Raw genomic sequence first — 14397 nt, 5'->3', positions numbered from 1 at the left:
GGAATGTCTTTTTAAAAAGTGTGTATTGATCAGTTCAAGGTATTGATATACACGAGCTCACTCCAAAAGAGAAAGGAGAAGGCTTTTTCCTCTACCCAGGTGAAGATGTGTTCACCTCAATCTACAGAGTGGAAAATGAGGCAGAGTAATTACACGTGGAATAAGGACTATAAGCTCCAGATTACTCTCAGGAAACATTTCTGAGTCTAAATGCACTTTTTAATTAGCTCTTCCAATAGCATCATGCTAATTGGCTAATTTGGAAATGATATGAGACCCTGTGTGCTTTAAAGAAAATCTGTTTGTTGATATATTTATTTGCACCTGAGACTGTCTTATTGCTGGCAGGACAGATATTATTAAAACAGAATCACCTGCTTATTTTAACCAGATTTTTTTTAACGAACACACATGAATTGGATTATCCCTAGGGTTTCAGGAGGAAGTATTAGTATTTTGAGTGATGGGAAATTGCCACTTAGCTGGGAAATAAATGAGCTTTAAATAGATCCCATTTTTTTTTACAAGGTTATTATTATAAATGTTTCATAATAGAAGAAATGCCCTTCAAGTCTATCCTCATTGCTGTTTTATGATTGGGGTGTTAACCTCTAAATAGCCCAGCTCTTCACATCAAGCCACTGTGAGTTTTCATATTTTTACTACATAAAATAAAATTACCTTTTATTGGTCCACATAATATTTCCAATGAGTTTCTCTATTTGTCAGCTACGTTGTGAAGAGAATGTATTAAGTTTATTTACCTGGGCTAGGGAGCCTATAACAGTTGTTATGGGTTTAATATATTTTACCAATAACAAGACTATCCTGAACACTATAGAAACGTGGATTCAGGTGAGAACACGGTGATATATTTGGATATTTATTTTTATCTCACTTGAATATTTCACATTGCTTTACTTGTGTCACTAAGAGATGACATTTTATAATCCAAAGGAGTCTCCACTCTAGCTTACTATTTTAAAATGTTCCTTTCCAACCTAATTACTGCCACAAAATAACAAAAGGAGAAGCTGCATGGATTACCCTGGATTTTGGAAAGTGCAATGGGAAACAGTCTTCTCTCTCCAGTTTAACATTCTCGTTTTTACTCAGAATATTACTGAGCCTCTGCCGCCCTTCTGCATTGTGGGCTAAAGCTCCGAAGTTTGGAAATGCTAGGGTGCCCCCTACCGTTGCAAATGAGGACGCACATTTCTTTGCAGCTCCATTCAAAGAACAGGATTCTTCGGAAAACGGTATTAACCAAAGTTCAGTTAAGGCACGGTTAGTCACATGGTGGGTGGGTGGAAGGAAGGAAGGGAGGAAGGGAGGACGAAGAAAGGAAGGAAGGTTGGATGAAAGGAAGGAAAGAAGGAAGGAGGGAAGGAAGGAGATAGGAACATATAGGAAACCTACCTGAGGATAATTTTTTTTCAGCATTTGTCAATTAAAAATTTTTTTGTTTTATTTAAATTCAAGTTAGTTAACATACAAAGTATTATTAATTTCAGGGTAGGATTTAGTGATTCACCAGTTGCATATATCACCAAGCTCATTACATCAAATGCCTTGGGGCCCGTGGGTGGCTCAGTCGTTAAGCATGTACCTGGTCATGATCCCAGAGTTCTGGGATGGAGCCCCCTATGAGGTTCCCTGCTGGGGGTGGGGATAGCCTGCTTCTCCTCCTCCAGCTCCTCTGTGCCTGTGTTCGCTCTTTCGCTCTTTCTGTCGTGAATGAATGAAATTTAAGAAAAAAAAAAAAACTTTTAAAAAATGCCCTCCTTAATACCTATCACGTAATTACCCCATCCCCAGCCCTCACTTCCCTCCAGCAACCCTCAATTTGTTCCTTACAGTTGAGTCTCTTATGGTTTTTCTCCCTCTTTGTTTTTATCCTATTTTACTTTTCCTTCTTTTTGTTTTATTAATTTTTTCTTTTTTTTAATTTTTGAGGAAACTCTATACTGTTTTCTACAGTGACTACACCAATTTGCATTCCCACCAACAGTGCACCCAAAGGTTCCTTTTTCTCCACATCCTCACCAACGCTTGTTTGTGTGTGTGTGTGTGTGTGTGTGTGTGTGTGTTTTATTTTAGCCATTCTCACATGTGTAAAGTGTTATCTCATTGTGGTTTTACTTGCATTTCCCTGATGATTGGTGATGTTGACCATTTTTTCATGTGTCAGTGGACCACCCTAATTTCATCTTTAGAAAAATGTCTATTCAGGTCCTCTGCCCATTTTTTAAATTGGACTACTTTTTGTTATATTTTAAATTTTATTTTACTGTTAATGTTTTGGTGTTAAATTGTATAAGATCTTTATTTATTTTGGATGTTAACCTATCACCTGATATATCATTTGCAAATATCTTCTTTCATTCAGTAGGTTGCCTCTTCCATTTTACTGATGGTTTTGTTGCTGTGCAAAAGCTTTTATTTTGATGTAGTCCCAATAATTTAATTTTCCTTTTGTTTCCCTTGCCAGAGGAGACATATCTAGAAAAATGTAACTATAGCTGATGACAAAGAAATTACTGCCTATATTTTCTTCTAGGAATTTTGTGGCTTCAGGTCTCACATTTAGGTCTGATCCTTTTTGAGTTTGTTTTTGTGTATGGTGTAAGAAAGTGCCCAGTTTCATTCTTTTCCACGTAGCTTTCCAGTTTTTTCAATACCATTTGTCTTCTTCCCACTGTATATTCTTGCCTCCTTTGTCATAGATTAATTGACCATGAAAGCATGTGTTTATTTCTGGACTCTTTATTCTGTTCTATTATCTATGTGCCTATTTTTTTGCCAGTACCATACTGTTATGATTACTACAGTTTGGTAGTATATCTTGAAATCTAAGATTGTGATACCTCCAACTTTGTCCATTTTTTTTTTCCCAGATTACTACTTTGGCTATCCAGGGTCTTTTGTGGTTCCATATGCATTTTAGGATTATTTGTTCTAGTTTTGTGAAAAATGTGGGTATTTTGATAGGGACTGTGTTAAATATGTAGATTGGTTTGAGTAGTATAGACATTTTAACAATATTTCTTCTTCCAATCCATGAGCACAGAGCTAACCATTTGTTATTTCTTAAATATCTTTCAGCAATCTTTAACAGTTTACAAAGTACAGATCTTTCACTTCCTTGGCTAAGTTTATCCCTGGGTATTTTATTATTTTGTGGTACACTTGTAAGTGGGATTATTTTCTTAATTTTTCTTTCTGCTAATTCATTATTAGTGTATACAAATGCAACAGATTGCTGTACATTAATTTTATATCCTGTGACTTCACTGAATTCATTTACCAGTTCTAGTACTTTTTTGGTGGAGTCTTTAGGGTTTTCTATATATAATATCATGTTATCTGCAAATAGTCAAAGTTTTACTTCTTCCTTACCAATTTAGATATCTTTTATTTCCTTTTATTTCCTTTTCTTATCTGATTGCTGTGACTAGGACTTCCAGTACTATGTTGAATAAAAGTGGTGAGAATGGACATCCTTGTCTTATTCCTGACCTTAGAAGAAAAGTTCTGTTTTTCACCATTATGATGTTAGCTCTGGGTTTTTCATATATGACATTTATTACATTGAAGTATATAAACATAACCTATTCTGTTGAGAGTTTTTATCATAAATGGATGTTGTCAAACGCTTTTTCTGCATATACTGGAATGATACCATTTTTATCCTTTCCCTTGTGAATGTGATGTGTCACATTGCTTGATTCACAAATATTGAACCACCCTTGCATCTCTGGAATAAATCTTACTTGATTGTAGTGAATAGTTGTTTTTTTTTAATGTATTGTTGGATTTGGTTTGCCAATTTTTTAAAATATTTTATTTATTTATTTAACAGAGAGCGAGAGAGAGAGAGAGAGAGATCACAAGCAGGCAGAGAGAAAGTCAGAGAGAGGGGGAAAAGCAGGTACCCTGCTGAGCAGAGAGCCCAATGTGGGGCTGGATCCCAGGACCCTGAGATCATGACCTGAGCCGAAGGCAGAGGCTTAACCCACTGAGCCACCCAGGTGCCCCAGTTTGCCAATACTTTGTTGAGGATTTTTGCATCTGTGTTCATCAGAGATATTGGCCTGTAATTCTCTTTTTTTGTAGTGTCTTTATCTGGTTTTGGCATCAGGGTAATGCTGGCCTCTTGGAATGAATTTGGAAACTTTTCTCCCTCCTCTATTTTTTGGAATAGTTTAAGAATAGGTATTAATTCTTCTTTAAATGCTTGGCAGAATTTGCCTATGAAGCCATCCGGTCCTAGACTTTTATTTTGGGGGAATATTTTTATTACTGATTCAATTTCAATGTTAATAATTGGCCTACTCAAATTTTCAGTGTCTTCCTGATTCATTTTTGAGTTATATGTTTCTAGGAATTTATCCATTTATCCTAGGTTGTCTAATTATTGGCATATAATTTTTCATAATATTCTCTTATGAGCCTTTGTATTTCTGTGGTGTCAGTTGTTATTTCTCCTCTTTCATTTCTATTTTATTTGAATCCTCTCTTCTTTTTCTGATGAGTCTGGCTAAAGGCTTATCAATTTTGTTGATCTTTTAAAGAACCAGCTCCTAATTTCATTGATTTTTCTATTGTTTTCTTTAGTCCGTATGTCATTATTTCTGCTCTAACCTTTATTATTTCCTTCCCTCTACTGGCTTTAGGCTTTGCTTGTTGTTCTTTTTCTAGCTTCTTTAGGTATAAGGTTAGGTTATTTGAGATGTTTCTTACTTCTTGAGGTAGGCCTGTATTGCTATGTACTTCCCTCTTAGAACTGCTTTTGGTGCATCTCAAAGATTTTAGATTGTTGTGTTCTTATTTTCATTTGTCTACATTTATTTTTTTATTTCCTCTTTGATTTCATGGTTGACCCATTCATGGTTTAGAAGCATGTTATTTAACCTCCATATATTTGTGTTCTTCCCAGATTTTTTAAAAAATATTTTATTTATTTATTTGACAGAGAGAGATAAGGAGAGAGGGAAAATAAGCACAGAAGAGCTGGAGAGGAAGAAGCAGGTTCCTCACTGAGTAGGGAGCCTGATGTGGGGCTCTATCCCAGGATGCCAGGATCATGACCCAAGCCACTGAGCCAACCAGGTGCCCCTTTTTCCACATTTTTTATTGTGGTCAATTTCTGGTTTCATATCATTGTGTTTGGAAAAGATGCATAACACAATTTCAATATTTTTCAATTTGTTGAGGTTTGTTTTGTGGCCTAACATGTGATCTATTCTAGAGAATGTTCCAAGTGCATTCAAAAAAAAATGTGTATTCTGCTGTTTTGGTATATATATATAAGGTCCGTCTGGCCCAATATGTCATTCAAAGCCAGTATTTCCTTGTTGACTTTTCTGTCTGGATGAACTGTCCATTGATGTAAGTGAGGTGTTAAAGACCCTTACTATTATTGTTTTACTGTCAATTTGTTCCTTTTTGTCTGTTAACAGTGGCCTTATTTATTTAAGTAATCCCATATTAGGTATATAAATATTTACAATTGTTATATCCCCTTCCTGGATTGTTCTCTTTATCATTATCCTTCTTTGTCTCTTGTTACAGGCTTTGGGTTTGTTGTTTTTTTAATTTTTATTTAAATTCCAGTTAATTAACATACAGTGTAACATTAGTTTTGGGTGTACAATTAAGTGATTCAACACTTACATACAACACCCAGTGCCCATCATCACAAGTGCACACCTTAATCCCCATCATCCATTTAACACATACTCTCACCCACCTCCCCTCTGGTATCCATCAGTTTGTTCTCTATAGTCAAGAGTCTGTTGTCTGTTTCTCAGTTTGCCTCTCCCTTTTTCTTTCCCTATGATCCTTTGTTTTGTTTCTTAAATCCACGTATGAGTGAAATCATATGGTATTGTCTTTCTCTGACTGACTTATTTCACTTAGCATAGTATGCCCTAGCTCCATCCATGTTGTTCCAAATGAGACGATGTCACTCATTTTTATGGCTGAGTAATTTACTTCTTCTTTATTGATTCATGAATCAGTAGACACATGGGGTCTTTCCATAATTTGACTATTGTTGATAATCCTGCTATAAACTTTGGGGTGCATTCATCCCTTCAAATTAGTATTTTTGTATTCTTTGGGTAAGTACCTAGTAGTGCAATAGCTGAATTGTAGGGTAGTTCTATTTTTAACTTTTTGAGGAACATACATACTGTTTGCCCGAGTGCCTGCACCAGTTTGCATTGCCACCAACAGTGTAAGAGGAACGAACCCCTTTCTCCACATCCTCGCCAACACCTATTGTTTCTTGTGTTGTTGATTTTCTAACATTCTGACAAGTATGAGGTAATATCTAATTTTAGTTTGGATGTGTATTTCCCTGATGTGAGTGATGTTGAACATCTTTTCATGTGTCTTGTAGGCTGTCTATATGCCTTCTTTAGAAAAACATCTATTCGTGTCTTCTGCCCATTTTTTAATTGGATTATTCATTTTCTGGGTGTTGAGTTTTATAAGTTCTTTATATGTTTTGGATACTAACCCTTTTTCAAATGTGTCTTTGTAAATACCTCCTCCCTTTCCATAGGTTGCATTTTAGTTTTGTTGATTGTTTCCTTCACTGTGCAGAAGCTTTTTTCTTGAAAAAGTCACAATACTTTGTTTTTGCTTTCATTTCCCTTGCCCCTTGTGACATGTCTCATAAGAAGTTGCTACAACTGAGGTCAAAGAGTTTATCACCTGTGTTCTCCTCTAAAATTTTGATAGTTAGGATGCCTGGGTGGCTCAGTGGATTATGCCTCTGCCTTTGGCTCATGTCGTCATCTCAGGATTCTGGGATCCAGCCCTGCATTGTACTCTCTGCTCAGCAGGGAGAATGCTCCGCCCTCCCCGCCTGCATCTCTGCCAACTTGTGATCTCTGTCAAATAAATAAATAAACTCTAATAAATAAATAAATAAAAGTTTGATGGTTTCTTGTCTCACTTTTAGGTTTTTAGTCCATTTTGAATTTATTTTTGTATACAGTGTAAGAAAATGGTCCAGTTTCATTCTTTTGCATGTTGCTGTCCATTTTCACAACATGTAAGCTTTGTTTTTAAGTCTGTTTTGTCTGATAGAAGTATTATTAGCCCAGCTTTCTTTTCACTTCCATTTACATGGCAAATGTTTTTCCATCTCTACACTTTCAATCTGCATGTGTCTTTAGGTCGGAAATGAATCATCATACAGATGGGTCTTGCTTTTTAATCCATGCAGTCACCCTATGTCTTTTGATTTGGGCAGTTAGTCAACTACATTTAGAGTAATTACTCCTCTAAGTATATACTTATTGTCATTTTGTTACTTGTTTTACAGTTGTTTTGTAGTCCTTTCTTCTTTCCTCTTCCCTTCTGGTTTGATGGCTTTAGTGATATGCTTGGATTCTTTCTTTTTATTTTTTGCACATCTATTACATGTTTTTGATTTGTGGTCATCATTAGGATCATATATAACATTTTATACATATAGCAGTCTGTATTGATTGTCATTTAAGTTTCAACCCACTAAAAGCACTAAATTTTTACCCCCAGCACCATGTTTTATGTATATGATATCATATTTTATAACCTTTTATTTTTGTGAACCCCTTGACTGATTTATGTATAATTGACTTTACTATTTTTGTGCTATAAAACACTAGTTTTATAAGTGATTAATCTACTTTTATTATGTTTGTATTCATCTATAAAATTTTTTCCATTCATAATTGCTTGCTTCTGATTATAGCCCTTCCTTTCTATTCAAAAAAAATTCCTTTAACATTTCTTGTAAGACTGACGTATTGGTCATGAATTCCTTTAACTTTTATCTGGAAAACTATCTCTTCTTCTATTCTGAATGATCAACTCGCTGGGCGAAGTGTTCTTGGCTGGAGGTTTTTTTCTTTCAGCACTTTGAATATATCATGGCACTCTCTTCTGTCGTGCAAAGTTTCTGCTGAAAATCAGCTGATATTCTTCTTGGGGTTCCCCTGTATTTAAACATTTTCTCTTGCTGCTCTTAAAATTCTCTTTATTACTACTTTTTCCCCTTTTACTATGTGTCTTGGTGTAGACCTCCTTAGGTTGATTTTGCTGGGGGCTTTCTCTGCCTCCTGGATCTGGATTTCTGTTTCTTACCCCAGATTCAGGAAGTTGTCAGTTGTTGTTTCTCTAAATAAATTTTCTACCACATATTCTCTCTTTTCTCTTCTGATATCCTTATGTGAATGTTATTACACTTGACTGTGTTGCTGAGTTCCCTTAACCTATTCTCATTTTTTATAATTATTCTTTTCTTTTTGCTATTCATCTTGGTTGCCTTCCATTATCCTGTCTTCCAGTGAGCTGGTCCATCCTTCCGCCTTCTCTAAACAACTATTGATTTCCTCCAGTGTATTTTTAATTTCAGTTACTAAGTTCTTCAGCTCTGACTGATTCTTTTTTATATTTTCTCTTTGTTGAAGGTCCTACTGAGGTCCTCCACTCTTTTCTCAATTCCAGGATCTTTATAACCATTGCTTTAAATCCTTTATGAGGCATATTATCCTCACCTCACTTAGCTCTTTTATTATGGTTTTGTTCTGTTCTTCCATTTGGGACACATTCCTGTATCTCATTTTGTCTAACTTCCTGTGTTTTTATGTATTAGTAATGTCAGTTATGTCCTCTAATCTTGAAACTAGTGACCTTATGAGGAAGATGTCCCATGATATTCTATACATAACAATGTTCCCTGTTCACCAGAACCAGGAGCTGCAGGGGTGTGTCCTATGTGGGTTGTATGTGCCCTACAATTGTGTCTAAACTACATTTGCCTTCAGTACAGTCAGTTGCAATGGCCCACTTTGCCTTTTGGGGGCAAGGTTCAGTTCCTATGCTGTTAAGAGGCTAGTTTGGGATTGTCATGGACTTATAGTTGGATGGTGTCAGCAGTCAAGTCAGATGGGCTGCCTTCTGCCCATTTGCTGGGGCCGTAGTCACAATGAACTTCAGGGCACTCTGTGTTGTTCCTGGAGCAGCTTTCATTGGTGGGCAGGACATGCAGACAAATCAGATGCCTTCCCCCAGTCCATCTGCTGGGGCTGCAGTAGCACCACCCAGTAGGATGCTATTCCTGCCTGTCCCCTGAGAAGCCTTTGTTGGTGGGTGGTGTCAGCAGCCAGGGTATATGCCTGCCCCCAGTCCATCTGCCTGGGCTGCAGTGACCCCAAACTGCGAGCATCTCCCTGTGCTGCTCCCTGAGATGTTTTTATGGTGGGTGAGGCCTGCAGTCAGACATGTCTGCCCCTAAACCATCTACTGGGGCTGCAGACATGCGGATTGGCAGGGCACTCTCTGCACTGCTAGGTATAAAGCTCAGCTGCTGTGGCTGCAGTTGAACTGGTGTGTGTGGTTATCATCCCCTCTCCCCAAGGTAGGAGTCGCTTTGCAGTGGTGATGGTCCCTGCTTGCAAGATTATGTCCCAAGCCACTTTGGAGGGACTCCTGATGAGTAGGGCAGGTTGGATGGTGTGGATCCACAGGAGAACACAGGGGTGCACAGTGTTACCAAGATAGGTAGTGTTTGCCAGCTTCCCACACGTATTCAACTCTCTAGGCTGAGGAGTGGGGAGGGAAATAGCACCCACCAGCTCTTCTGTTCATGGAGAAGTCTCCCAAAGATCCCTGACCCTCCAGCACACATTCTGAGATTAGTATATAAATCCTCTTAACAAACAAACAAACAAAAACTTCTACCTACATCCAGGTGCTTTTCAAACTGTGCTTCTATTCTTATCTTGCTGTGTGTGTAGGCAGGGAAGGGGGGTGGTGTTTGTTTTGCAGTTTTGGCTTGCAGTTTCTTATTGCCTTTTGGCTCTCCCAGAGGCAAGCCTGCTGATTTTTAAAATACCTGGAGTTAAGCCCCACTGGTTTTCAAAACCAAATGTGGGGATTAGTCTTCTCAGTGAAGGTCTCTCATGTCATGTGCCTATTTTGCCTGGTATGGAGTATTGGGGTCTCTTCTTTCTCTGTGCTTGTGATATCCCTCCCATTTGCGGTTAGTCTCCCTGGGAGTTTGGTTCCCAACTGTCTCTGCCCCTCCTACCCTGTTTGATATGGCCTCCTCTCTATGATTAACTATGGAAAGTTTGTTCTGCCACTCTTCAGATCATTTTCTGATGTGATTGTTACGAGGTGTGTCTGTGGAACTGAGACGAGGTAAGCCTAGCCTCCTACTCTGCCATCTTCCCAGAAGTCTTTTTTTAAAGATTTATTTATTTATTTATTTATCTGACAGGGAGAGAGAGAGAGAATGATCACAGTAGGCAGAGCGGCATGAGGGGCGGCGGGGTGGGGGGCGGGGAGCAGACTCCCTGCTGAGCAGAGAGCCTGATAAGGGGCTCCATCCCAGGGCCCTGAGATCATGACCTGAGCCAAAGGCAGAGGCTTAACCTACTGAGCCACCCAGGCACCCCTTCCCAGCAATCTTTAAAGGCTTCTTCTTGAGGCCCCTGGATTGCTTAGTTAGTTAAGCATCTGACTTTTGATTTCGGCTCAGGTCATGATCTCAGGGTGTGAGATCAAACCCCACTTTGGGCTCATGCTAGACATGGGGTCTGCTTAAGACTCTCTCTCTCCCTCCCTCTCTCTGCCCCTCTTCGGGAGCTATAAAAAAACAATCAATCAAATAAGGACTGCTTCTTTAGTGACAGTGTTTATACAGCAAACAGGAAATGTTGGTCTTCACAAAAGATAAACTGGAAAGTTTCTAACTGCTCAGAAATTAGGAAAGACAACCTTTATAAAGCAACAAGGTGAACTTGGTTGTATCATAAGCCATGGAGGTATTCCCAGCCAAACATCTGGCAAGTCAACCGCAGCCAGCAGGCCTGGAATAGGCAGAGGCAGCCTCAGAGTACAGCCTGCTACAACCTCATTGTACATTTCAGTTACAACACTAAATGTACTTGTGAGTGGCAGTGGCCTCGGCTGATAATGGATTGCCAGGGCCCAGTAAGAAGCAAGTAAGTCAAGGATTCAATTCTAGGGGCTCCTGGGTGACTCAGTCTTTAAACGTCTGCCTTTGGCTCAGGTCATGATCCCAGGACTCTGGGATCGAGCCCCATATCCGGCTCCCTGCTCTGCAGGAAGCTTGTTTCTCCCTCTCCCACACCCCCTGCTTGTGTTTCCTCTCTCACTGTGTCTCTGTCAAATAAATAAAATCTTAAAAAAAAAAAAAAAAGATTCAGTTCTAGAAAAGAGAATCTTTCCATGTACATAAACCCTTTGGACATTAGGTAGTGAAACTGAATCTGTAATTCAATTCAATTCAGACACTTTTATAGTGAGGCTTTGGCTTTTTTTTTTTTTTTAAGTAGGCTCCATACCCCACTTTGATCTCACGACCCTGAGATCAAGACCTAAACTGAGATCAAGAGAGATGCTTAACCTACTGAGCAAACCAGGCACCCTCTGAGTCTCTAGCTTTTAAATAAGGCTTGCCCAGCTAGACATCACTAGGTCCATCACTCCAATGCTACCTTGCATTCAAGGCAGGTAGTAAATTATCAATCAGCTTAATTTGGATTCATGTGGCTCAAGGATCAGTTCAACCATCTGCCCCACTTTGACTCTGATGATTTTTTTAAAGGTTTTATTTATTTATTTATTTGACAGAGAGAGATCACAAGTAGGCAGAGAGGCAGGCAGAGAGAGAGAGAGAGGAGGAAGCAGGCTCCCTGCTGAGCAGAGAGCCCGATGCGGGACTCGATCCTAGGACCCCGGGATCATGACCTGAGCTGAAGGCAGAGGCTTTAACCCACTGAGCCACCCAGGTGCCCCACTGACTCTGATGATTTAATTCATGGGGGGAAAAAAACCTTCATAGAATGTAGTTTTCTGAATCCTAAGCAACTCCAACCCAAGGAGCAATGGAAACAGTCTTGGGCACAAGATTGCAGGAACCCACTCACAAGAGAATATTGACAATAGGCTGTGATATAACATCTACATTACCTCTCGTCCCTAGAGTCTTGGATTACATCACGGGTCACGAAGCTTAAATATAGAAGAATTGTTTCAGATGAGTGGAAACTAAAGAGACATGACAACTAAATGCAACATGTGATCATTGATTAGATCCAAGCTAGACCAAAAAAATATTTTTTGCTGTAAAAAGCATTAGCATCACAAAGAATTTGGGGAGAAATTTGAATATGGTCTACAGATTAGAAAATAATGTCATAGTAATGATAATTTCCTGATTTTGAAAATTGCACTATATTTGGATAGTAGACTACATTTGTTTTCAGGAAAGACATTCCAAAGTACTTGAAAGTACAGTGTGAATGTGCAGATGGGTGGGTAGGAGGATGGATGGGATGAATGGATGGATGGGATGGATGGATGAATGGGCAGAGTTGAAGAAAACAGGGCTGAACAGTAGTTAAAGCAAGAGAAGACAGGTTTTCTTCAGAACTGTTGCAACAGGGGAATAGAGACCTCAGTGAAGAACTGGGTTCAATTCTAAACATAAAAAGGAAAAGTGGGTAATTAGAGCCAAGAAGCAGGTTGGGGGAGGTCAGTGCATGGAAAATTATTAAGAGAAGACATAAGGGTAGGAGTAATTCTTGCAAAATAGACTTAAGAATTTTTGCTAAAGACAGATCAAGGTTTTATACATCAAAGATGGGGGATGAGGAATTTGATCAGACATAAAGGTAGGGAGGGTAATCAGATATCAAGAGTAGGAAGATTCACTCTGGATTTCACAGGATTCTTACTAAAACTGAGCAATGCAGGGGCCCTGGGTAGCTCAGTCAGTTAAGTGTCTACCTTCAGCTCAGTTCATGATCCTGGGGTCCTGGGATCAAATCCCGCATCAGGCTCCCTGCTCAGCAGGAAGCCTGCTTCTCCTTCAGCCCCTCTCCCTGCTTGAGCTCAATCTCTCTCTTTCTCTGACAAATAAATAAATAAATCTTTAAAAAAAAAAAAAAAAACAACAACTGAGCAATGCAGGCTCAGTAAGGACAAAAACAGAAAGATGGATAAGTAGATAGATAGATGGATGGATAGAGATGTGTTTGTAAATGTTTAATAACTGGCTCTTCAGAAGGGAAAAAATCCATGATCCATAGCATTTGTTTGTTTCCTTAGTGTAAATACTCACACCATAGGCAATTTCAAACTATCAGTGTGGAGTCACTGGATGCAGCAGAGGGAAGAAATACTCACAATTGACTATAGTGAACCATTAACAGCAGTTCTAGCACACCAGCTTTGTACCAATTTTGCAAATCTACTCTAAGTCTGAAATTATTTCAAAGTTAACAATTTTTAATATAAGTTACCTATATAATAAATGAATTATAAAATTACTTTTTCTAGATACTGGGTAAAGCATTTTTTTAAACCTTAGGTCTCTCTCTCTCTCTCTAAGTAATGGTAGACCATATTTTAACCATAATATCTAAGTTAAACAGTAATTTTTCATACCAGTACACAACGAACCACAAAGTTCAAGGTCTATCACAGAGAAACATTGATAGAATACATGCTAATCAAGTTATATAACTAATCAAGCAAGCTTCATTGGTGGCTTCAACCCACACCTGGAACCTCTGATGTAGTAGAAAGAACACATACACTGAGGTCACACCCTCCCACCAAAGGGCCAAGGCACGAGGGAGGGAATGAGTCAACACAATTTGCCACTGATAATTTCTAAAGCTACCTGTGATGGTGGGTCAGCTGTGCTCTCTTTTAGGACAATATGTTTTTTGGGCCATAGAAAATAGATTTTTTTTAAGTTTTTATTTAAATTCCAGTGGGTGCAATCTTGATTTCAAGTGTACAATTTAGTGATTCTACACTTACATAAAACACCCAGTGCCCATCACCACAAGTGCACGCCTTAATCGCCATCACCTATTTAACCCATTCCCCCTCCTACCTCCCCTCTGGTAACCCTCAGTTTGTTCTCTATAGTTGAGTCTGTTTCTTGGTTTGCTTCTCATTTTTTCTCCCTATGCTTGCTTGTTTTGTTTCTTAAATTCCACATATGAGTGAAATCATATGGTATTTGTCTATCTCTGACTGACTTATTTCTCTTAGCATAATACTCTCTAGCTCCATCCACATTGCCGCAAATGGGAAGATTCCATTCTTTTTTATTCATAATATATGAATACACACACACACACATATCTCACATCTTCTTTATGCATTCATCAGTTGATGGACGCCTGTGCTATTCCCATAGTTTAGCTATTGTTGTTAATGCTGCTATAAATGGCCATAGGGAGATAGCAAAACTAATGGCTATTATGTCATTTATGGAACTCCACGTTTTGTTCTCTAGCTCCTGCTTCCTGTATGTGCTTCTTTTCCTCAGACGCTAATAGAGATGGAAAG

The sequence above is a fragment of the Enhydra lutris genome, unplaced genomic scaffold (assembly GCF_002288905.1).
Source record: "Enhydra lutris kenyoni isolate GAN:26980312 unplaced genomic scaffold, ASM228890v2 scaffoldscaffold39, whole genome shotgun sequence".
Lineage (NCBI taxonomy): Eukaryota > Metazoa > Chordata > Mammalia > Carnivora > Mustelidae > Enhydra > Enhydra lutris.
This window is presented reverse-complemented; position numbering follows the sequence as displayed.